The 26,807-nt window shown below is 34.6% G+C and overlaps 1 protein-coding gene across 8 annotated transcripts in view; it reads left to right on the top strand.

Moving 5' to 3' along the window:
* Positions 1 to 26,807, top strand: part of Rad17 (Rad17 checkpoint clamp loader component) — a 404,427-nt gene that overhangs the window by 14,218 nt on the left and 363,402 nt on the right. For 4 of the 8 annotated variants that reach the window (XM_090401715.1, XM_090401709.1, XM_090401707.1 and 1 more), the window contains one exon: positions 16,679 to 16,880. The exons of the other annotated variants lie outside the window; for them this stretch is intronic. The gene's annotated coding sequence lies outside the window, so the exon portion shown is untranslated. The remainder of the gene's footprint in view (positions 1 to 16,678; positions 16,881 to 26,807) is intronic. 8 annotated transcript variants of the gene reach the window in all.

Consider the following 26,807-nt stretch of genomic DNA (forward strand, 5'->3'; position numbering starts at 1 on the left):
GTGATTTTCTGTACCCATCCTATTCTTAGAATCTTCCTGTAACAAGTTCTTTCAAATGCCAAAATTTTCTTTTTCTTGATTCCTTATTTATTACCCACATTTCAGATCCGTACAGTATACCGCTGAAGATGCATGTTTCCAGTACTCTTAGTTTTGTTTGCAGACTGATCACTTTAGTTTTCCAGATGTTATCCATGGCCTTCAGATTTGTTCTTCCCTTTGCAATCCTGATCTTTATTTCTTTTTTACAGTCCAAGTCATATGTCAGTTTACTTCCCAAATATGTGAATTGTTCTACATTTTCTATATCAGTTCCATCCACTTGTATCTTTTGTTTCATGTTCTCACCAAATACCATTGTCTTTGTTTTTTCCAAGTTCATAACAAGTCTCCAAATCTCTTCCCTTCCTCATTTAACAGTTTCAGTGTTTTTTGTAGTTCTCTTTCGTCTTCTTCAATAATAACAATGTCATCTGCAAATCTCAGATTGTTAATTCTCATTTCATGTACAGATATTCCTTTGGCATCTTCCTTCAGTTTGTCCATTGCTCTTTCTAAATGTGCGATGAAAATGCTTGGTGATATTGGGTCTCCCTGTCTAGTACCTCTGCTTGTTTTAAACCATTTCCTCAAATCATCACCTATTCTAACTGCTACAACTGCATTCTGATAAACATCTTTTAATATAGCTATTAGTTTTTTTTATCAATTCCATAGGATTCCAGAACTGCTAATGTCACTTTCTGGTCAATACTGTCAAATGCTTTCTGAAAGTCAACAAAGCAAGTATATATGTTTTTGTTTTTTCTCCTAGCTTTCTCTGCTACGAACCTCATTGTCAAAATCTGTTGAATTGTAGTTCTATCCTTCCTAAATCCTGCTTGCTCATCTGCAAGGTATGCTTCCAATTGTGTTTCAATCTTTCTGTCAATATGATCATCATCACTTTACCAATAATGGATTGATAAATCCATTATTGGTAAAAAAAGTGACTTATCAATGCATTTGTTCTATAATTTTTACATTCTAGCTTATTTCCTTTCTTGTATAATGTTACTAATATTGATTTCACCCACTCCTCTGGCATTTTCCCTTCTTTCCATACCATATTACATAGTTGGTGCATTTCTGTAACCATACTTTCACCACCATATCTAATCATTTCTCCAGTAATGTTATCGTTACCAGGACTTGTTGTGTTTTAGCCATCCTATTGCTTTTTCTACCTCTCCTCTTAAAATGTCCATATCATGCTCATTACCTGGTGGTGATATCTGCTTCAATTCTTTAGTCGGTTTCCCAATGCTATCTGAATCTAGTTTTTCTTCATATAACTCACTACAGTATCTTGTCCACCGCTGTACAATTGTTTCTTTATTCATCAATACTTTGCCTTTTTTCATCTTTAATTATGGTCTGTTTTGGTTGCCACTTTCTATTAATGGTTCTGATTATGTTGTATACCTCCCTTGTTTTATGCTCTCCATAGTACTGTTCTATATTGTTGCATTGGGCTTCTAACCATTTCATCTTATCCATTCTGACTGCTTTTTTCACCTCATTACTCTTTCTTCTATATTGCTCTTCTATTTGTTCTGATGTATCCCTTCTTATCTTCAACATTCTTTTCTCCTGTACTAACTTCAGTGTTTCTTGTATAATCCATTTCTTCTTGATCTTCTCTCTTCTCTTCTTCTGGTACTGTTTCTTCAACTGCATCTTCTATCGTCTTCATTACTCTTTTCTCCTGTACTAACTTCAGTGTTTCTTGTGTAATCCATTTCTTCTTGATCTTCTCTTCTTCTGGTACTGTTTCTTCAACTGCATCTTCTATCGCCTTCATTACTCTTTTCACTCTTAAATTCAAGTTTTTTTCTTTCTCCACACTTTTAAGTTTCTCTTCTAACACTGTTCTGTACCTTCTTCCTATTTCTGCTTCACTTATTCGTGCTGTATATCTTTTATTCTGATGTCGGGGTTTATATTTCTTTTTTAATTTCATCTTGATGTTTGCAATCACTAAACTATGGTCCGAGTCTATATCTCCTCCTTGAAAAGTTCGGCATTGCTGTACTGATGTTATCCATCTTCTTTTATTCATAATCATATCAGTCATGTTTTTGGTTTTCCCATCATTTGATTGCCATGTCCATTTTCTACACTCCTTTTGTTGGAATCTTATAGAGGTTGTCCTATGGTATTGTGATTTTAATTTTGTTTATTTTAGTTGTTGCTTTTGGTTTCATGTGGTACAGAAATGGCAGCATTAGGGAAGCTCATACCAGCAGCCTGGAAAGCTTCAAGGAGATCAAGTGGATTTGGAAATGTTTCACTCAGTGGATATGCTGCAAAAATTGTTACATTGCTGCATCAAAAATGTGAACAATTTATGGACTATTAAGTTAAATGAGAAGAAAAGTATTTCATTGTACAGTGGCAAACGGGAGCATTCCAAAAACGAGAGTAGTATCACCAACCAGGAGTAATAAGAAAATGGATTGAAGTTCTAGCAAAAATGATAATGGAACTGAGGTGGAAGAGCTTAGGCAAGAACTGATGAAGATGATGAGTGAAGTTAAACATATCAAGAAGAATGGAACGTCTAAAGAAGCATTTAACTAATGTGAATGAGTAGGAAGTTAATAGGAATAAGTGAAGATGATAGGATATGAAGATTCAGTTGTCAGAGGTGTGGTAAATAACAAGGTACAGATATGTTTTCCAAGTGGTACACTGAAACAAATATCTGATGTTTTGCATGGATGAAAGGAATGAGCATCAGAAATTAGTGGCAGTGGTGGGCACAAATAACTTGGATGGTGAGACAAGGAATGTGGAAAGGGATTTGAAGAAGTTGTTGTGGGAAATGGAGAATTGCCCACCTGGTTGGCCGAGTTGTTAGGTATCTGCTCTCTAGCCAAAAGGCTGCAAGTTACTAGTGGTGGGCAGTAGATGGCACTGGTGTAGATGATGATGGGCAGTTCACTATAGTTGGTGAGTTGTAGAGTGGGTGTCTTTCCTCGATGAATCTTTGGACTCCCTGGAGGTGTCACGCAATAATAATAATAGTGTCATTATGAAAGTGGTTCATGTGTTACCCAGATGTGATAATAGTGAAGTGAGAAGACGAGTAATGGTATTGAATGACAGATGTCTGAGTTGTGTCAGGCAAATGGTACAATTTGTGAATGTATGGAGGAGTGAATTTGAAGGGAAGTTTGAATGGTTTAAAGTTTGATGGATTGAATTAGAATGGGTTTGGTACTAGATATCTCAGCAACTGTTAATAAAATTACTATGGCTAAAGATCAGAGAGAGAGAGAGAGAGAGAGATTGAGAAGCAGGTTGTGAAAGGACAGTAACAAGATGGGTACAAAGGTTAGGAAGGGATCATGGCACAGCAGAGTGATACAGTGCAAAGAAAGGTTGGGATGGGAGGGATATGAATGGAAATCAGAGTCATGATCAGAATGATGGATTTTTATGTAGCAGCCAGAGTACAGAGTGATAGTGTTGGTGGAATTGCCTCACAAAGAGAATGTGAAATTGTTATATTTTATACTAATATGAGGAGTATCAGAAAGTAAGTAAGCCCAAAGATAATTGGTGTAAGTGAAACGTAGTTGTCAGAAGATGATATTCTGTCAGGAATGGAAATGGAGGATATAGAATTTTCTGAAATTACAAGAAAGTGAGAAGAGGAGGAGGAGTGCTGTTAATGATAGCAGAAGAATTGTATCTTTTAAGAGTGGAAGTGGAAAATAGTATTACATGTGAAGATTTTTAAACTGTTTGGTGTGAGGTTGAGATCAATAGAATAGTATGTTACCATGTAGACTGTGCCTGGGCCATTTATGTTATCTTATTGATTGCAGCTGTTATTTATTCTTGCAATCATTTGCATCAGCTATTGATTGCAAGAATTCCCCATCTTGGTTATGTATCCAACCTTTTAATTATAGTCAGTCATATTTGTTCCCCATTGGTTAAAACGTTTCAGATTCGTATCTGTGATGGTGCATTGATTTTAAAATCAACATGTTGTGTTCATCCAATGAATGAAGCACAAACTCAACATCTAGAAGAAAAAAACAAACCCAGTGTCACAAGAATTGTAGATAGGAATCATCAAAATAAGCAGTATCAATGGTAAGGAAATCAAATTTGCAAATGAACTGTAAAAGTACTATGTGGACATAATTGGCATTATTGAGAAAAAGAAGATGAAAATAGGTGAGATTTTAGTAAATACGTATAGTTGGGCAGTAACAAGGAATGGAAGAAGTAGCAATGGCAATAAAAACACCAAACGTGAAGATAACCTTCTAGATTGGGAAGCTGTTTCAAGTAGAGTAATGTGGAGATAAACTTCAAAATGGAGAAACAGACAATGAAACTTATTTGTGCCAATGGTCCAACAGAAGAATAGTAATGATGTAACTTTTTCATGTTGTACTATCATAATATCCTGTACTTATATTATACCCTCTGTTATTTATTATCTGTATGAATCACATTATGAAGGAAAGTGGTATTAAACATTGATATCAAAATTGGAGATGTTAATCTCACAGCTCTTTGCTTTATGTGGATGATGTCATACTTTTAAATAAATCTAGTACAAGTCTGCACGATTCCCTAACTAAATTGAATAGCTGATGTAATAGATTTGTTCCGAAGGTCAACAACAATAAGACAAAGATAATGAAAATAGCACCCCTTGAGGGTGCATAATCAGAAATTTGATGATGATGATAAAAATGAATATCACATTGAAAATAATAGTATGTAAGAAAGTTTTAAAATCAGTTAAAGTTAGCAGCTTTTCCAGGTAAACTGTAGACTCAACTGTAAACCATTATTGAAGAAAAAATGAAACAGTTCAAAAACAATAACTTAGGCTTGGTTTTTGTTTTTGAACAAAAACCAAGAACAAGATCCAAGAAAACATTGATTGATTCTGCTATGGAACCATTTGAAGTTGACTGTGCAAAGATAAAAAAATAAGAGCATCATGGTTGAAACAAGAAGTTAAAGAAGCAGACCTGGAAGAAAAAGAAAAAAAGAAAGTAGAAAGCATATCAAAAGTTCCTATCAAATAAGTCAGCACATGCCCTAAAAGAAACAGAGAAAAATGTAACTTAGCTAAGTTACTTGTGAAAGTAGCTAAACAAAAGTTTTTGGAAGACATCAGTAATAATATGGAATGTAAATATTAGGAAGGTGGCAAAGTAATTACTCCTCATTGTCTGGAGTAATTAGTTTGAAAGACTGTTAAACAAAACAGGCAGTGACAGAACTGTACTAGGAAATTTTCAAGAGGAGAACAAACAGGAGTACATATTAATACTTGAGGTACAAAAATCTGTCCAAAACTTGAAATGTGGAAAGGCAGCTTGGGCGGATGATATTTGACCACGAAATGCTTAAGTATGAAGGTATAAAAGTTTTGCTGTGGCTTCAATGCATAATTCAGAGAGCTTGGTCAGAAGGTCAAATTCCAGAGCTCCAGAGAGTAGAGCTCTCATAGTTCCCATCTACAAAAAAGATAATAAAGCTGAATGTGAGAATTTCAGAGGAATTTCTCTACTAAGTATTCCAGGGAAGATTTATGCAAGTATACTTCAATAGAAGTTGAGAAAAATTGTGGAAAGAGAAAGTTAAAGAAGATGAAGTTGGGTTCGGGCCAAATATAGGCTGTCAAGATCAAATTTTTACTTCACGACAAATATTTGAGCAATCATGAGATTATGACAAGGATCGTACTGAAATTTAGGAAATCTGGAAAATGCATACAACAAGGTGCCCAGAGAAAACTTTTTCAAAATACTATAATTATATGGAGTGAATGGAACATTATATAGAGCAAATACATAGTCTATATTTAAATTGTAAGGTTAGTAGTTGGGATTGAAGGAAATACAGGAAGATGGTTTGATGTAAAATCAAGGGTAAGACAAGGATGCACATTATCTCCACTCTTATTCATCATCTATGGGGTGTATGGAGAGGTAGTACCTTAGTATCGATGTCAGCCACTGATCTCAGGGTCAGGATGTTGGGCTCTGGTCCTCACATACACTCAACTCTCACTTATGGCTCCAAGAAGTTGGTAGTGCACACCAGCGGCCACACCCCAGGGAAGAAGAGCTTGAAACCGGGAATTGTAAGACAAGAACTACTAAGGTAGCGTATGAAGATAATATCCCAAACCCTTTAGGGAGGATATTCTGAGATGTCCCTTGTCTGAAAACCAGGAGCAATCTCTTGAAAATAGTAACATGGAACGTCAGAACGCTCTACAAGGCAGGCACATTAGATAACCTACTCCAGGAATTAGAAGTGATGAAGGCTGATATTGCAAGTATCAGTGAAGTGAGGTGGACAGATACAGGCATAATAAGAAGAAAAAATCACACTATAATCTATTCTGGCAGTGACTTACACCTTAATGGTGTAAGTCGCGTGTAAGTAGCGCTTGTCCTAAGTAATAGAATTGCAAAATCTCTACAGGGATATTGGCCCATAAATGACAGAATCATAACAGCCAAAATAACTGCACAACCATTCAACCTGTTTTTATCCAAGCATATGTGCCAACCCAAGATCACCCAGATGAAGAGTTGGAACAATTTTATGAAGACATCCAAACTGCAATCTCCAGTGCTAAGTCAGATGATGTTATTATAATGATGGGCAACCTAAATGCAAAAGTGAGCTCAGAAAAAATCTTATTTGAAACCAAGGGCTTGGAATCAGAAATGAAAGAGGTGAAAGATTAATTCAATTCTGTGAAACCAATGACCTAATAATTGCCAACACACTGTTTAAACATCCTTCCAGAAGACCATATACCTGGAAAAGCCCTGGGGACATCTATAGAAACCAAATTGACTATATAATAATATGCAAAAGATTCCGAAATGCAATAACACAAACAAAAACATATCCTGGAACAGACATAGGATCGGACCACAACCCAATGATTGCAAAAATCAGAATAAAACTTAAGATACCAAGCCAACCATTCATAAGAGAAACTTATGATTCAGACTCACTTAACAATCAAGAAGTTAAAGACTGCTTTATAAAAGAATTCACAAAATCCCTTAACAAGTCTGACATCACAACTCACACAGAAAATAGAACACCAATTGATGAAATTAACATGAACTGGCAAACATTCAAGAATATCATCAATGAAGCAGCCAAAAATATACTCCCACAATTAAAAAGGAAAAGGAATAAACCTTGGATGAATGAAAAAATACTGACGTTGATGGAACAAAGAAAAAAAGTTAAAGAACAAACCTGAACATAAAAGCATGAATAAAGAAATAAAAAAAGAATGCAGGAAAGCCAAAGAGCAATGGATTAAATATAAATATATAGATATAGAAAACCTTGATAGAAAACACAGAAGCAGAGAAATGCATGAAAAGATCAGAGAAATGACAAGCAGGACAAATACAGCAAACCATGCAAGTGTCATTAGAGACTCAAGAGACCATATTCGAATGGTTAAAAAAGAAATCATGGAAAGATGGATTGAATACACAAGGAAATTATATGAACAACAAAGAAATGATATTCCTGAACAGACTGATTTAGAAGGACCATCCATTTTACTCTACGAAGTTGAAAATGCCGTCAGAAAACTAAAACCACATAAAGCTGCAGGAATAGATAACATCTTGGCAGAATGGTTGAGGGCTCTCGATGAAGGAGGACTGAAATTTCTAACAAAATTATGCAATCAAATATATGAGACTGGATTTCGTTCCAATTCCCAAAAAAAAAAAGCTACAAGATGTGAAGAGTTCAGGACAATCAGCCTCATCAATCAAGTATCAAAAGTCCTCCTATATGTTATTCTTGAAAGAAATAAAAGAAAAATAAACATAGAAATAAATGATACACAAAGTGGCTTCAAGGAAAATATAGGTACAAGAGAGGGTATTTTCAACGTCAGAGCCATCATAGAAAGATATCTAGAAAAACAAAAAGATGTGTACCTCTGCTTTATAGATTACAAAAAGGCATTCGACAATGTCCAACATGAACAATTAATTGAAATCTTTCAAAAATAGGTATGGATGGAAAAGACATTAGGTTATTAACTAATCTTTACTGGGAACAGACTGCATCTTTGAGAATAAATAGAGAGACCTCAGAAGAATTCCCAGTTCAGAAAGGTGTGAGACAAGGCTGTGTCTTTTCTCCGATTCTCTTTAACCTGCACACAGAAGAAATATTTAATAAAATTAGACCTCAAAGGAATCACTGTAGGGGGCAGAAATATTAATAACCTAAGATATGCAGATGACACGGTTCTTCTAGCTGAAAACAAATATGACCTCAAAACTCTTATAGATGAAACCCTCAAGTATAGAGAACAGTATGGCCTCAGTTTCAACTTTAAAAAGACAAAAATCATGATAATTTCAAGAGAAAAGAAAATACCAAAAATATGCATCAATATAAAAGGAAATAAATTAGAACAGGTGCAAAAATACATATACCTTGGACACTTGATGTCCAAGTGTATCTGCTCTCCGGCCAAAAGGCTGCAGGTTCAAATCATGCTGTGGGTATGGATGTTTGTGATTGTCTGTGAAAATACTAGTGGTGGCGAGCAGTAGATGGTGTTAGTGTAAATCAGTGTTTCTCAAAGTGTGGTACCCCCAGGGGTATGTGAAAGGTCTTCAGGAGATATGTGGCAATTTTCGGCTATGCATCTTTAACGCATGGAATCATTATGTATGAATTTAACTACTCAAATTATGATAATTGCTTCATTTGAATAGTTTGTAAATTCACAGGTGATCACTCATGAATCTTCGTTCAACTTTGTATATGAACGTACATTGCGAGCCTGCAACAATGCAAAGAGCGTACGATAATGACTGATAAAAAAGTAATTATATGAATCATTAGTAGATGTAATTAAGACAGTTAAGCAGATATTAATCAATGTGCTTCATTATTTGATCATATTACAAATTTGTTGTTAGTTAAAATAACGATTAATAGTACTACTTTTACAGTGATATAGTTGCTTTAATAATGTATAGATGTTATAATACCTATGATTAATATTATAATTTTTTTTGCTTTCAATTCTTAAGAATGCATCATTGGTTAAAGACTGGATTTATAAAATGCACAAAAGAGAGCAATATAGCAGATACAAGTAGCTGTAAGCAACAAGAAAACATTGATATTGTATCTGGATCAAATGAAATTGATAAGGGTGTGTCGCCTGACATCTTTAAAAAACCAACTAGGAAGAAGATTAAAAAACTTCATAAGTACGATATGAATTACTTGAAATGTGGATTTTCATGGACGGGAAATGAAGAGGAACCTATTCCATTATGTGTAATTTGTGGTGAAACTTTAAAAATTGAAAGCATGAAAACATCTAATTTAAATCGCCATTTTGAATCAAAACATAATGAATACGAGGACAAACCTATAGAATGTTTTCAAAATAAATTTAGAACTAGCTTCTGATGGTTTTCTAAAAAATAAATACAATGAGAAAATATGTTATCATCATTTTGGCTACAAATACAGAACGAATTTCCTGAATTAACAGATAAGGCCTAAGGTTCATTTTTCCATTTCCAAGTTCATATCTGTGTGGGGCTGGATTTTTGGCCCTTGTAGATAGTAAGACGAAGAAGAGGAACTGCATTATAGATGTTGAATGGAATCTGAAATTGAAATTAACAACTATAGAGCCAAATTTTGCTGAAATTTTATCCCACCATAACAATTTCACTCCTCTCATTGATGATAAATTATTTAAATTAAGTAAAAATTTATAGTTTCTTTATAAAATTTGTTCTATTAAAAGTAAATCATATTTTTTTGTTTACATGCACATCTAAATTCAAATAAAATAGGCATTTACAATGAAATATAGTTTTTTATTTTATTTATTTATTAATATCATTATTTTGATAAGGGGGTACTTGGTAATAATGAAATTTTAAGAAGGGGTACACGGATATCTGAAGTTTGAGAAACACTGGTATAGATGATGGTAGTTGTGGTTTGCTGTAGTTGGTGAATTGAGTGGTGGAGACAGGGATTGTATGGAGTAGGTGCTCTCCCTTGATGAGTCTTTGGACTCCTTGGAGGTGTTATGTAATAATCATGATCATCATCATCATACGTATCAAGGATTTAGGCCTAGTATGGTCTGTTCCGGCCTTAGAAGTCATCGTTGAATCGTTTAAGAGGACGTCCTGGTTTTCTTTTTCCTAATGGCTTGTACTTTAAGGCTTGTTTTGGTAATCTTTCTGTTTTCATTCTTTGAACGTGTTCCATCCATCTATGTTTATATTTTTTAATTTTTTCAATTACTGGTTCTTGGTTTAATTCTTTCATAATATCTTCGTTTCTTTTGTGATCAAATAGGGTATACTTTGCAGTTTTTCTCATAAACTTCATTTCTGCTGTTGTTAATCTTTGTTTGTCTTTTTGTTTTATTGTCCAGATTTCGCTTCCATACATTAAGACCGGTAGGGCTAATGTATTGTATACTTTTAGCCTGGTTTGTTTTTGAACTAGGTTTGGTTTAAATATATAGTTAATTACTCCTGTTATTTTTAAATATTTTGCAATTTTTATGTTTATATCTTTTTCATTTTCATAAGTGATCATACATCCTAGGTAGTTAAATGAATTCACCTGTTCTAAGATCTTGTTATCTAATACTATTTTAGTTCTTGCTGGATCTTGTCCTTTAAAGGCCATAGTTTTTGATTTTTCTGTTGATATTATCATACCATAATCTTTGGCTATCTCATTTAGATCTAAAATAGCTTTCTGTAGTTTATCTTCAGAATTTGTAATTATTATTTGGTCGTCGGCAAAGAGGAGAGTGTTTAAGTTAACTGTAGGTGAAAGTTTAATTCCTTGATGTAAATTTTTACTCCATTTTATTATTATTTCATTTAAGTAGATATTAAAAAGAGTTGCTGAGAGGGAACATCCCTGTCGGACCCCTTGGTTTATCTCTCTTGTATATGATAGCTCGTGATTTAATCTTATTTGTATTTGATTATTTTCATATATACTTGTGACAGCTTTTAGGATATTATTTGGTATTTGTCTTTCTTTTAATATGTTAAATAATATGTTTCTTTTAACTTTGTCAAATGCTTTTTCAAAGTCAATAAATGCAATATTTGTTTCTAAATTATATTCTCTTCTTTTCTCTATTATTAATTTTAGGCAGAAGGCTGGGGTCTATACATGATTGTCCTTTTCTAAATCCATTTTGTACCTCTAGAATAAAGTTTTCGGAATATTTCATTAGTTTGTTATTTAAGATTCTGCTGTATATTTTGTAACATGAATTTAGTATACTGATACCTCTATAGTTTTTAGGGTCATCTCTATTACCTTTCTTAAAGATAGGAATTACAATTGCTTTTTTCCATTCTATTTGGGGGATACCAGTTGAGTAAATTTTATTTAAAAATAATAAGAGACTTCCTTTGAATCTTGTTCCTGCGTATTTATATAGTTCTGAACCTAGCTTATCTTCTCCAGGTGATTTTCCGTTTCTTGTTTCTTTCAGGCTGATTTCTAATTCTTCTTCAGTTATTTCCTTTTCATTTTCGTTAATTGTTTGCCAGTTGTCTTTTTTAAAATATTTGTCTGTCCACAGTTCTGTGTAGTAATTTAGAAATTCTTCTAATTTCAATTCAGTGTTTAATTTTATGTTTTCTTTGGTATCTGCATTTAGGTGTTTCAAAATCTTATATTATTATTATTATTATTATTATTATGGGCAACTCCAGGGAGTCATTAGACTCATCGAGGGAGGCCCCAAATCATTTTCATCACAACTATTCGACATTCATACAGTATCTATCATACCTCGCCTTAAACTCATTCACTGTCACAGCATCCACCACAGACTCAGGGAGCGCATTCCACTCATTCACTACTCTAAAAGTAAAGAACCCAGCTCTAACACCTTTACTAACCACACTTTTGCCCAGTTTCCATGGATGTCCCCTAGTCCTCCCACAACCAGCCCTGTTCTCAAAAATATCTTCTGAATTAATTTTATAGAAACCCTTCAGTAATTTGAATGTCTCAATCATATCTCCCCTCCTCCGCCTATCAACCAATTTTTGCAACCCACAAATCCTCAACCTGTTCTCATACGGTTCATTCCACAGACCTGCTATCATCTTGGTCACTCGCCTCTGGATCCTCTCCACCTCCTCCCCATCAAGAAGAAACCTAGGTGACCAAATCTGAGCACAGTAGTCGAGATGAGGTCTTATCAAGGCTCGATACAGAGGAACAATAACCTGCTTGTCTCTGCTTGTCAACGTATTCTTCAGCAACCAAGTGATTTGATGAGCTGATTTGGCCACTTTTGCAATGTGTCCCCTAAATTTCAATTCCTTATCCACCAACACTCCTAAATCTCGTGCCTCATCAATTTCCTGGAGCACGGTTCCACCAATGCAGTAAACTGCCTCCCATCTTTTCACCCCAAAATGCATAACCTTACATTTTGCCACATTAAATTGACATCCATTCTCCCTAGCCCAGACCTCCAATCTATCCAAATCATCCTGCAAAATTTTGACGTCATCTGCATTCACTATTGCCTTACCCAACTTTGCATCATCCGCAAACAAATGAACTGTTCCTCTCAGATCCTTTCCTATATCATTTATGAACAAATTAAACAGCAGTGGTCCAAGAACAGATCCTTGTGGTACACCACTAGTCACAGGCCGTCTTGTGGACTCTACTCCTGAGTAAACCACTCTCTGATATCTCTCCGTCAACCACCCTCCTATCCATCTCACCAACCCTATGTCCATTCCCATATGCTGCAATTTACTGATTAGAATTCCATGTGGTATCCTGTCAAAGGCCTTAGCAAGGTCCAGCAGAATCACTGTAAACCCATTACCCTTATCCAGTTCAGCCGTCACTGTGTTATAATACGTGAGCAAGTTACTGAGGCATGACCTACCCTTCACAAAACCATGCTGTCCCCGATACAGTATCCCATTTTCTTCTATCCAATCTTGTATTTTCCTCTTGACTATTTTCTCTAAGACCTTGATAATGATTCCTGTTATGCTGATTGGCCGGTAATTTTCAACAGCAGCCTTGGAACCACCTTTGTGCAGTGGAACTATTTTCCCCTCTTTCCACCCCCTTGGGACTGACCCAGTCCTGAGGCTCAAATTAAACATAATGGTCAAGGGCACTGACAATTCTTTTGCCGCTTCACGTACGACACGAGCTGGTATACCATCCAATCCCACAGATGTATTGACATTGAGGTTCTGTAACAGACTAGTTACCTCTACCTCATTCATCACAATTCCAGTATAAGCTGTTGGTTCCTCCATTTCCGCAAGGCCACCACCTGGATGATATACTCTTGCAAAGTGCTCGCTCAGTAATTCCACAACATCGACTGATTCAGTTACCTCCCTACCCTCAGCATTTTTTAAGATCATTCTACCATGAGCATTTTTCCTTTTACTTGCAACATATTGAAAAAACTGTTTGGGATTCTCTTTAGCCTGCATGGCCAATTTCCTTTCGTAATCTGCTTTTGCTTTTCTTACCACCCTTGTTACCATCCTGGCCTGAGCTTTATACTGTTCATGCACCTGATGGTCACCCTTCTCCTTAAATTCCCTCCACAATTGTTTCTTTTTTTGCAGCTCAAGCTTAATAGTGTTATTTATCCATTTAACCCCTACCTGATTTATTATTCGGACTCTTGGTATACAGTCAACCATTGCCTCCTGCAAACAGTTCTTGACCACCTCCCATGCACCATCAACATCCAGCCCTTGCAGTTTTACATGCCATGGCATTGAGCCAAGCACACACCTAAGCTTGTCATACTTACCAGCCCGATAATTCCACATATACCCTGTCTTAATTGTAAATTCGACTCCTTTAGCCACCTCCCAAGTCATGACCTTATGGTCACTCTCACCAATTGGTGGCAACAAGGTCATGTTCGTTACAGCCACATTCTCAGTTGCAATTACTAGGTCCAGCACTCTCTGCCCCCTGGTATTTTCCAATACATGTTGCCGTAGATAGTTGTCCCTTAATAACTGCATAAAATCCAATTCCTTCCTCCCATGTGCCCTCTCCTCTTTCCAGTCAATATTACCATAATTGAAATCACCCATAATAATTACCCTCTTTCCATTCATTTCTTCTATTTGCTTATGCATACTATTCCCACCATCCACTCCATCACCCGGTCTATAGCAGCACCCAATTGTATATTTTGTTCTGCTAGATTGTATCTCACACCAAACAGCCTCAAATGTGCTTTTTTCCCCATCCTGCAGTTCAACTTCTATACTCCTTGGCTGAAGCTCATCAGCTATCATCAATAACACTCCTCCCCCCTTTTTATTCACCCTGTCACTCCTGAACACGCTATACCCATCGCATTCAATCCCACTAGCTTTATCATCTTCTGTCAGCCATGTTTCACTAATACCGACAACCTGTGGCCTGGAAGTGCCAACCATGGCCTCTCTCACACATATCTGGCACTACCACGCAATTCTCTAGTACACCGCCATTTTCTGCATTCTGACTACCGTTAACGATATCAGTCTCGATACACGAAACACGCTTGAAGTCCTCATTCTCTTTACACTTTCTACACATATTAACTCCACTATCACTTTCTAACCAGACTCCTACCGCTCTTCGCAAGGCATACATCTCACAGACAGCGCATTGCATAAATTCTTTTACATCAAAACTCTTAAGCAAGCATGGCGACCTGGCCGCCATTTTTTTCTTTATCGGTGCCATGTGTACGCTATCTTTTCTTAAAAATAATAGTTAAAATAACAGAAAACACGCAAAAATTGCACAGACACACCAAGAAACAAAAAGCAAACAATACTACTTAAAATTCTGGTAAAATATCTAATGTTAACACAAAATAATACTGATCTTTTCAGGAGCTCTCGACAAGCCGACGATCTAATCCGTGCGACACCTAGCGACCTCGATGGTGACAAGCCCATATACATTGGGTCTTATTTTATATAAATCATGTTCTAAATTAGAAACAAATTTATTCCATGATTCTCTATGTCTTTTTCTGACTTCTCTTTTAGCTATGGCTCTTATTCTTTTATATTCTATTTCATCTTCTAATCTTTTACTGCTTAACCATTTGTGATAGGCTTCTTTTTTCTTTTTGATTATTTCTTTGATTGTATCATCCCAGATCTTCAGTTTTTTTTCTTTTATTGAATTTTTTGGTCTTTCCTAAGCTTTCATTTGCTGCTGCATTTAGTATCGTTTTTATATTAAGCCATTCTATTTCTATTTCTTCATTTTGTTTTATTTTATCTTGATACTACTATGGAGTAGGTGCTCTCCCTTGATGAGTCTTTGGACTCCTTGGAGGTGTCATGTAATAATAATAATAATGTTAATATACATAAACATTCAATGCAAGTTTCAAGAATTCTCTAACTAAAATTAATTACAACTGTAACAAATTTGGCGTGAAAATCGGCAATAAAAAAATCAAAACTGTGAAAATTCCCTAGAAAGAAAACTTTAGTTGCATTATCAATGGAGAACCTATAGAATTAGTAACTTATTTCAGCAATTTATGCACAGTTTTGAGTAAAGATGGCAAGTTAAATCTGGAAGTAGACAATAAATTAAACAAAGCCAGTTGTTAGCAGCCAATTGAACCATTTTATATGGAATAAGGGATTTCTCTCTTATTCCATATAAATATAAGCGGTGTTCAAACTAGTTTTAAGTTATGGATCTGAGAGTTAATTTAGAAATTAAGCACTTGATCTAGGATTAGAGAACACAGATATGAGAGTTCTGAGTAGAACTTTGAGCCTGAACAGATGGCATCAATGGCAGAATCATATTAAAAATGAAGACAATCGAAAAGAACTTGACATTGTTAGCAATCAAGAATGTGTGACTAGAACTAATCTGATGTTGTGTGGCCACTTAAGTGGAATAAGGTTTGCAAAACAGGTTTTTAATGTCAAGATGGCAGGAAAAAGACCGAGGGGATGACCAAGGTCTAGGTAGATTGATTTAGTCAGAAATTTTTTAATTTCAGTCTTTTTAATACCAATATGCAAAAAGTGATCATTTATATTATTATTTTGAACAGAACTTCCTCATTTCTGTGTGAAAATAAATATTCTTTCATTCAAGTTCTGTATTTGCTTGGGGTTAGTTTCATTTATTATTGTTAAAGGTAGTGTGTTGAATATTTTTGGCACTAAATAAGTATTAATATAATGTCTGTGTGCCTTAGAAGATCAAAATGTTAGATATGATATTAGAGTGCCTTATCAGATCAAAATGATCTAAGACATTTCTTAGTTATGATATTAGAATGCTGACAAGTAATAGTCTAATTTTTTAGGAAAATTGGTGATAGGAGATTAGTAATGATATAAACTTAATCATGTAGTGCTGTCTTAGTAACCTGAACATGCCTTGAGGGTACATATCAGGAAATTGGTGATGAAACTCCAGTGTATAAAAAATTAAGCTGTTTACTATGAACATATAAATATATACAATTGATTCAATTCTGTAGATTAAGTAATTCTCTTTGTCTCTCTCTCTCTCTCTCTTTAAGGAGATCTGACAACATTCATATTCTCTATTCTGCTAGAGCATTTGATTGAGTACCACATTAAAAACTATTGTGCTACTACTTGAAATTGGGCAGGATGTGTGGATGGATAGTCATTTGGTAACTTGGTTACAAGACTCACTGGTAAATAGGAGCCAGCAAGTTGTATATGGAGGTGCAGTGTCCTAAAGAAAGAAAGTCATAAGTATAGCACCACATTTTTTTTAAAATTGTAAGCTTCATATTCTAGTACAAAATTTTAACAATCGTGTGTAACCTAAGAGCAACAGCTCGTCCAGGTTAAAATATGCATAAAGTTACAAAAAATTATGTAATGCATTATCATTATATACACATATGCACATTCATATAATTTATTTTATTTAGCATATGATATACAGGTCTCAAGATATTACATACATATTGTTTAAAAACAGCATAAAAACAATTTTAAAAATCATATTAAAAGGGATACAATAGGTTGAAAAAATTAAAAATCAAACTTAATTCTTAAGTCCTGGTTCCACTCCAGGAATTCTGGGGTCAGTTTTAAAAAAGTCCTCTTTAGTGCCTGAGAATGAGTAGTGGACACTCAAGCACAATATGATTGATAGTCTGAATCCCACTTCTGCAATGACAATTTGGAGTATCGGACCAGTTCCATTTATGCAAAAGATGTTTACATCTCCCATGTCCTGTTCTGATCTGATTTAAAGTAGTCCATACATGCCTAGGAAGTTTGAAGCCCTCCAGACGAGATGTTGGATTTGAAATGGGAATTTGAAGATTGGAGATATGTTGAAGCCAATACTCTCTCCATGACTCGCACAGATTGAAGTTCTGATCGTTCATTTGTATTACACTCCTCCAGGCAGGGTGCCTGGATTTCAGTCTTTGTGAGGTATGGAAGGAAATGTCTTGATGAATAGGCAAGGAATTGTTTCCAATTATTTTTGTCCATAATTTGCTTAAGGCTTGGATCCTGCAAAGCGAGGGAGGGACTATATTGCTGAGAGTTGGGAGCCATACCCAGGAATAGATCTTAGAGCACCAGAGATTATCCTCATAGTTTGATTCATCTGGATGTCAACTAAAGAAGCATATGTGCTGTTCAACCACATGGGAGCACAGTACTCTGCTGTAGAATAGACCAAAGATAGTGCAGTAGTGCACAGTGTGGGCATCAGCACCCCAAGAACTACCAGCAAGTTAATGCATTTTATTATTACGAGTTTTTAATTTTTCAGCAGTATTTTCCAGATGATATTTAAATGTCAAACTTCTGTCTAGGGTAACTCCTGAGTATTTTGGATGATTGTTAAATTTCATCAGATTATTTCTAAATTAAACTTTTGGAATATAGCCTGGATATTACTTAAATGGATGCAGTTTCAGTTTTGTTCTGGTTGGGTTGTAATTGCTATCATCTAAAATATTTAACAAGTACTGCCAGATATTTAGTTACGATGTTTTCAGCTTTTTGTAGAATGTTGAGTTGCAATAGCAATATCGTCGGTACACATAAATTTCCTTGATGTTGTTATTGCGATATCACTAATATATAAATTAAAAAGCAATGGGGTGAGAACTGACCCCTGAGGTAGACCATTTTTAATCTTAAGGAATTTACTTTTGGATTCATTAAGAAATACTTGAATCCATCTGTCTGCTAGTATTTGATTAAGTAGGTTAGCTAGTTTTGGTGATGGGATAGAGTCTAAGAATTTTAAAATGAGACCCTCTCTCCACACTGTGTCATAGGCTGCAGAGAGGTCTATGAATACCACAGGTTTAAGCCAGCCTGTTTCTGAGGAGTTCTGTTATGTATACTTGGAGAGATTCTGTTGTATATCATTCTTTCCAAAAGTTTCAGACAGATGCTTAGCAAGGCGATAGTTCAGTAGTCGGAAGCAATTGTGGGGTCTTTACCAGGTTTTAAGACGGCAATGATTTTAGATCTTTTAAAAATTGATGGGAGCATGCCAGAGTCCAGAATATTATTATACATAGCAGTAAGCCATTTAATAGATTTAGATTTTGGACTGCATTTCTTGATAAATTCAGGGTAGGTGTTATCGAGTCCAGCCGCCTTCCCAGTCTTCAATGAGTTAACTGCCTGGGTAAGTTCCTGGGAATTAAAAGACTGAGATGGTGATGATGATGGGAGATCTGTTTTAATGTTTTTTAGTTTTTGTTTCACCTCTCTCATGGCTACTTTATCTTGAGGATGTTTAGTCATTAAAACTATATGCTTTTTGATGTATCTTGGATCTATGGTGAGGAATTTACCAGAAGTCCTTGTATTAGGGTCAAGCTTCCTAATCAAGGACCAAGCTTTTCGTGGAATGAGTAAAAACTAAATTGTCTTAATCCATTTGTCCTTCCTAGCATTGTCGAGAGACTTCAGTAACAGTGGCTACTGTAGGGTTATTATTAGTAGAGAATTCTTTATACAGTCTTTCACTGTTACTATTCCAGCCTGGGTTATAATTTCCTAAAACCTCTTGGAATGGTTTGTTTGGCAGCATCAATAATAATGCAAACAAATGTATTGTAATGGTTTGCAGTAGGCTTTATAAATCTTATAACACCGTCAACTTGTTTCTTAAAGGATTCCGAATCTGCATTGAGAAAGTTCCACCTAGGTTTTAATACTATTCGTATGATTGGAATGTTTAAGCCTACTTTATAGATCAATGTTGGCTATTTGGGAAATTGTCTAATACTTTCCTAGAGGTGGGGATGTGGCTGCCATTATCATATGGAGTACAGAAACACAAATCAGGGTTATATTCTCTTTCCCATCTAGAGGAGTGAAAGCTTGATTTATCTTTGGCATCAGAGATCAGATAGAGTTCTGATTTTCCTAAACCCTCTTGTTGTTGTTGAGACAGCACTCGATCAGGCCATTTAACTAAGGGAGGTTTATATACATTGATTATAGTATAACCAGATATTATAATGGATACACTATATATGTCCTTGCTGATTCTTGGTTCACAAATCTTATAATTTGAAATGTCATTTTTTATATATATTGCCACTACATATTTGGAAATGGTTTATACTATTAGTCACATTATATCCATGTATTTTCCCTCTCATTAGTAGGTCTAGATCATCCTTAGTGTGAGTTTCTTGTATTACAACTACATCTATTTGATAGTATTGTTCAGGATCTTAGTAAGAACTTTGCATTTAGCTGTACTTATGCCTTCTATATTTAATTGGCATATTTTTAAGAGTTTAATAAGATCCATATTCTTGGATCTCAGATCTTCGGTACGTATATGTTGGTTATATGAGAGCCTTTGTCCTTGAGTCCTGCTAGGAGAGTATGGAGCCATCTGTCGCTGTAGACTATTTGGCATTACCCAGGGTGCACACGAGGAAGCAGTCTATGTTACATCTCGTGTATATTCATATAATATACATATTATATATTATTATGACATAATAACATAATAAAATCACAGGAAACATGCTAATATGTACAGAGAAAGTTGCATAACATTAATTAGGAACAAAATAAAACAAAGTAGTTGAATAGCATTTAAATTTTTTACATTTTACATCCGAAACAGGATCTTTTTAATAAAAAATTATTGTTTTTTTGCAAAAACCAATCATTTATATTATTATTTTGAACAGAGCATCTTCATTTTTGTGTGAAAATAAACATTCTTTCATTTGAGTTTTGTGTTTGTTTGGGTTGGTTTAATTTCTTATTGTTAAAGGTAGTGTGTTGAATATTTTTTACGCTAAATAGTATTGCTTCTTTATTTGCTTTAGGAACTATATATTTTAGGACCTTATGTCTACTAAAAAAGTATCTTGTTTGATATTTACGTATTCATTGTCATTTTTTATGAATAGCAGTACCCTATAGGCATATATCTAACGGATAGTATATTTAATATGGTGTATTTATTATACATTGCAGTATTCCTTGTATTTGTTTCCAGTTAAGATTTGAATTACTTTTGAATTCTGAGTCGAAACTAAAGGTTTCAGCATAGTGCGATAAATTCCCCCCCCCTCCCCCAACTTAATATACCATATTGTAGTATGCTTTGAATCTAGGCAGAATATAATATTTTTAGCATATTTAAGAATCTATTTAGAATCTATAAGAAAATTTAAGAATCTATTTAGGTAGTAAAGTCTGTTTAACACAATCCTTATTTTATTTACGATATGCAGTTTATTTAACAACATGCAGTTTCCAGCTTAAATTACTATAATTTTTATCCTAAGTAAGTTATTACATTGACTTTTTCTATTTCCTCACAGTTGCAATTTGAATTTGTTCTGCAATTCCAATCATGCAAAAGTAATTGTGCTGTGAAGTTCATTTTGTCTCTTGTATTTTTCAAATGAAAATTTACATATTCAGTTTTTGAGACATTCAGACTGAGTTTATTTGACTGGAACCAATTTGTTACTTTTAAAAGACCGGCATTCACTATGGTTTACATTTGTTCGGCTGTGTCCGTAGAGAAAATTAGTACTGTATCATCTGCAAAAGTATTTATTTTATTGTTTAGTTTAAGATTGCAGAAGTCATTGATATAAATTTTAAATAAAATTGGTCCTAAGACAGATCCTTGTGGTACACCACAGTCTACTGTTTTAGAGCTGCTATAGCTGTTGTTTATTTTTACAGTTTGTGATCTGGCATTTAAATAATTTTTGAACCAGTTTAGGGCAGTACCTCATATTCATCTGTGACTTATAATTTTTTTTATTAAAATTTCTTCTGATACAGTGTCGAAAGCTTTGTGTATATCTAAAAATACAGCTAATGTTAGTTTATGTTCATCTAGGGAGGTATAAACTGTGTTTGTGAAGTTCAGTAAAGCATGTTCTGTGCTAAACTTTTCCCTGAACCCAAATTGATTCTTTGAAAAGAAGTTGTTTTTGTCCACAAATTTCATGAGTCTAATTTTTATCAATTTCTGAAATATATTTGAAAATACCGGTAGAAGGGAGATCAATCTGTAATTTTTCAAGTTATTTTTGTTTCCCTTTTTGTAAATAGGTACAACTATGGTCTTCTTAAAATCCGATTGAAATGTATCTGTCATCATTGATAAGCTAAAATGTACATTAGCGGTTCCATAATGTACTTTGGACATTTTTTCACAATGCTAGGTGTTAATACCATCGGATCCTGAATTTTTGGTTGTTTTTGGCTAGCTATAACACTTTTGATTTCATTTTCACAAGCAGGGAAAAAATATATGGATTTATCAATTCTCTTGGAAGTGCATTTCTGAAGGGTGGTTTTAGCATTTTTCAAAATGCTTTCACTAACTATGGCAAAATGATTATTAATTCTTCAGCTAATCCTCTGTCTTCATTTTTCTCTATTCCTATCGATATTTTTAAATATGAGGAAGGTTTGTTTGTGCACATCTTTGCCGATTAATTTATTCACAGATTTTCTTTGTGAATGAATCTTTATTATATGAGGTATCAATATTTGTTTCTGTCATTATCTCTTCTCAAGTTATGTTTCAATACTCTGGAGTGAATTGTTGTATAGGGGATATTTTTAGTTGTACCATCTTTGTGATGTACTTGCAAATGCACTTTGTCAATTGGAAAGTGATCAACAAGAGGTTGGTGCAGAAGTACTGCTTGGATTTTGTTTTCACTTCAAGTTCTCCTGAATACATGATCTAGGCATATTCTGCCACCATTGAATTCTCTCTTGGGGACATGGCAAGTAAATCTAGATAATCTTGAGAGGAGTCACTATTCCTCAGCAAGTCAATATTCATATTCCCAATTATAAGAACATTGTCACTTCTGATTTCATCTAGTCTACACTCAAGTTCTTGTATAAAGTTGGACTCGTAACAATGTGACCTCTATACAGCCATTTTATTCTAAATATAAATTGACTCACGTAAATTATTCTTTATTCGTAGAATTTTCGCCTGAGTATCACAGGCATCATCAGTACAAGTACAAAGGCTAATTAAACAATAACTGTTATATTCATAAAGCGCCACCTAAGTAGCTAAGGTTAAATTTCCTAAATTTATTAAAAAAAATTTTTTTTTTAAAATAAATTTAGTTTCAATATTTGTTTCTGTCATTTTTTAAATATTTTTTAAATAAAAGTTTCAGTAAGGAATTACTGTGAGTAGACATATTACTTACTATTATAATAACGGAATTAACTCACGTAATTCTATGGATAAAGAATAATTTATGTGAGTTAATTCTGTTATTATAATAGTAAGTATTATGTCTACTCACGGTAATTCCTTACTGAAACTTATAGCGAGACTTCACGGAGAGTCTACTTCCAAACAATGTGCCAGATACGGTAAAGTATTAATTAAGAAGGCGAATTGCATTAACAGAATAATATTCCTAAAGCGCTGTAAGATGGCTCAGGTTATTCCTACCTGCTGTAAACTAAAATAAGTTTTTAAGTCTCAAAGAGCCCATCGGATTTATTTAAAGGCCAGTAGGTCACTGTTAAATTATCAGCTACAAGAAGCAAAGAAAATCTCTTGCCCTTTTGAAAGAAATAGTAGATATCAAGAACGCTATAGAACCAGTATTAGAGACTGAAAATTTTAACACCATTTTACGCATTTCATCGACATCATACTGAAAGGTTTTTAATGCTTCCCGTGATAGATTAAAATGCAAGTTTGATTCACTGGTGAGCCACCCCAAATCTAGCAATATTGTCACTGATACAGATAGAGTAATGATCAATGTGTCTGGCTGCCCGCTAACAGACAGCGAACGTTTTGTTCTGTCAAAAGGTCATAATTTTGCCGTTGCTCCGAATAAGGTACCCACAATAGATTTTTTCCATAGCATAGACAGAGGTATTCGATCCTTACCCCAAAAAAACAACCAATAGGACAAGATTTGAGCATGCAAAAATTCTCTTTAGCGCCAAGCCTCCTCAGCTGAACCTATCATACGCTGAACAAAAGCACTGAAATCGGTAAAAAATAACAAGAACCTGATTATTACGAAAGCTGACAAAGGGAAGGCTGTAGTCATTCAAGATAGAAAAGAATATGAGAGAAAAATGTCACTGTTACTCCGCGACTATTCGACTTATAGGCCCCTCACTTCAGATCCTACTGCTAGTCAAATAAAAAGGCTTAATGCTTTTATAGAAAAAATATAGATATGGGATGAAGATAAAAAGAAAACACTAATGACCTTTGGATGCCCACCGAGATTATATGGTCTTCCAAAAGTGCATAAACCAGGAATTCCATTAAGACCTGTTGTAGACTGTATAGGTTTTCCCACTTACAAAATATCAAAATTTCTCTCAAATTTACTCACTTCTTCAACTAGAAGAACTGCTACGTATATAAAAAATTCAGTGGGTTTCAGAAATAAAATTTCCAATCTGCATCTAGACGATTCCGAGATTTTGATTAGTCTAGATGTTTCGCTATTTACAAATGTTCCATTGGTGGACAGCATTGAATTACTACACCAAGAATTTCCTCCAGACATAGTCAGATTATTTGAATTTGTAATAAAGTCCATTATTTTTCCGTCAAAAACCAGTTATACCAACAAATCGAAGGAACAGCAATGTGTAATCCAATATCTCCTGCTATTGCCAACTACTTCATGGAGCACTTCGAACAACATATCTTTGACAACATTGCACCCAGACCTAATCTGTGGTTCAGATATGTGGACGACATTTTTGCCATATGGAAGGGCACTTCAGAAGAATTACAACAGTTTCTCTCAAAAATAAATGCACTTCATTCAAGGATCCAGTTCACCCTAGAAGTAGAAGTAAATAAGCAGTTTGCCTTTCTAGATCTCTTAATTCTTTGCCAACCTACAATTCACAGTCTGATAGGAAGGAGACTCATACAGGGTACATCCATGCTGAATCACATCACCATCCCAGTCAAAAGTCAGGTACCATAAAAACACTAGTTCATAGAGCCCACTCCTTTTGTTCTTCAGAAGAACTATTACAAAAAGAATTACAATATATTAATTCCTCCTTCATATCCAATGGTTATAAGAATTCCTTCATAAAAAGTTTAAGTAGTTGTGTCCAGCATCCTCTTGAAATACAGAAGAACCTACACGTATACCTGTCCCCTATGTACAAGGCATTAGTGAACGCATAGCTAATATTAAAACAACTAAATATTTGTGTGGCCTTTCGACCCGTCAGAAAAATCTCCACATTCCTCATGTCTCCAAAGGACAAGTTCCTACATCTTAGTTATCCAGGCGTCTACCAGATTTCCTACTCTTGTGGGTTATCGTATTTCGGACAAACAGGAAGATCTTCTCTGATCCGGTTAGAAGAACACAAGTCGTATATCCAGTACCTTGAACCTGAACAGTCTGGACTTGCAGAGCATGCCATCAACACCAGACATAGAATTCAGTGGAACAAGACAAAAGGCATTCACAAAAGTAGGTTCCTAATGGAACGGCTTTACAAAGAAACATGTGAAATGTTACTTCACTCACTCCTAACCTAAACAGATCTGATGGTTTACATCTTTCCCCCTTGTGGGAGATAATACTCTATAAATCAGCAGCAAATCTTTCCGAACTTGTAATTGTATACACATATATATCTTTATATATATTTTAAAAAAAAAATTTTAAATAAATTTAGGAAATTTAACCTTAGCTACTTAGGTGGCACTTTATGAATATAACAGTTATTGTTTAATTAGCCTTTTTACCTGTGATACTCAGGCGAAAATTCTATGAATAAAGAATAAATTACGTGAGTTAATTCCATTATTATAATAGTAAATAATATGTCTAATCGTTACTAACATAAAAATTTAAACAGCTGAAAATTGACATTTTCAGCTGTTTTAATTTTTATGTTAGTAATGTTATTAACAGATATGAAATTTCGAATAAAGATAATTATCCTATCCTTCATCCGTTCTAGGACGGGTTGAGTCCCCTCCTAATGAGGGGTTACTGGCGTATTAATGCAGCCGGTTTGCCAGTTCTCTGCTGCAACCCCTTCATGACTGTAATCCATTGTAATGTGATTCATGACTGTAATCCGTGTGTGTTCACGGGGCAGGTTTGCCTGCTTGTGGGATGAAAAACCCCAGGTAATTACACCTCCCGATTTGTTATAATTTCTACATTGATGATAATTTTTAAATCTGCTTAAATGGTACAAATCAGTTTGTTCGTCTTTAACCCAGATTTCTGTTAATATCAGAACATCTAGCCAATTTTAAATTGTCTAGTAGTAATTCAATGTGTTCTAATTTATCTTGAATACTTCTTATATTTATATGCAAAATATTCAAGGTACTTACAGTGTCTGAGGATAAAAAGTTTCTTAATTCTATTGAATCTTGACATATTACACATTTATGAAAAGTGACATCACACTTGTTATTCTCATTTGGCATTGTTCATGAGTTAGTTATTACTCTCGCTGTTTTCTCGGAGTTTACATCTCTTCTTCGCATCCGATTTGCTATATTTTAGATGTATTGTCTCTTCTCATGAAAAATTTGCCCTGTTTGACCCAGAGATATTTGTAGTGGATCCCTACATTTCTTGGCAATAAACAGTAGATGTAGGTTTCCTGTCAATTGCTCATTTAGATATATTTTGCTATTCTTATAACTGTCACATATATCAGTTGTGCTTAGTCTGTATTTGATATTTTTGTTTCTGTCCAACCATTTGTCTGATCGTTTTACTGTTAAATTTTGTAATGATAGGCATTGCTCTGTATTTCTGTCCACTAGGAACATGATGTATAGCCTCAATATCATCTTCATTATAGTTGATCTTGATTTTATGTGCAATTTTGCTATTTCATGCATATTTTCGTGTGGCTCATGAGGAACACCAAAAATTTCCAAATTTGAGCTAATTGCCTGTTGCTACAGGTCATCCACTTTTTCCTGAATTTTTTTAAACCACCTACGCAGCTCAATATTTGCGTTTTCTAGTTCAACATTCTTTGTTTTAAGTTCCTTAGCTTCTTGTGTCAGACTAGAGTGATAGCCAGAAAGTCATCTATTTTGTTTGAGGTATATTCAGTCGAACTTCTAAAGTCGTTGACATGGTTTTTTAATTCTTTCATTATCCCCATTACATCTGTTATACA

Source organism: Typopeltis vanoorti, chromosome 12 (genome assembly GCF_054136105.1).
Source record: "Typopeltis vanoorti isolate ZY-2024b chromosome 12, IOZ_Tvanoo_1.0, whole genome shotgun sequence".
Classification (NCBI taxonomy): domain Eukaryota; kingdom Metazoa; phylum Arthropoda; class Arachnida; order Uropygi; family Thelyphonidae; genus Typopeltis; species Typopeltis vanoorti.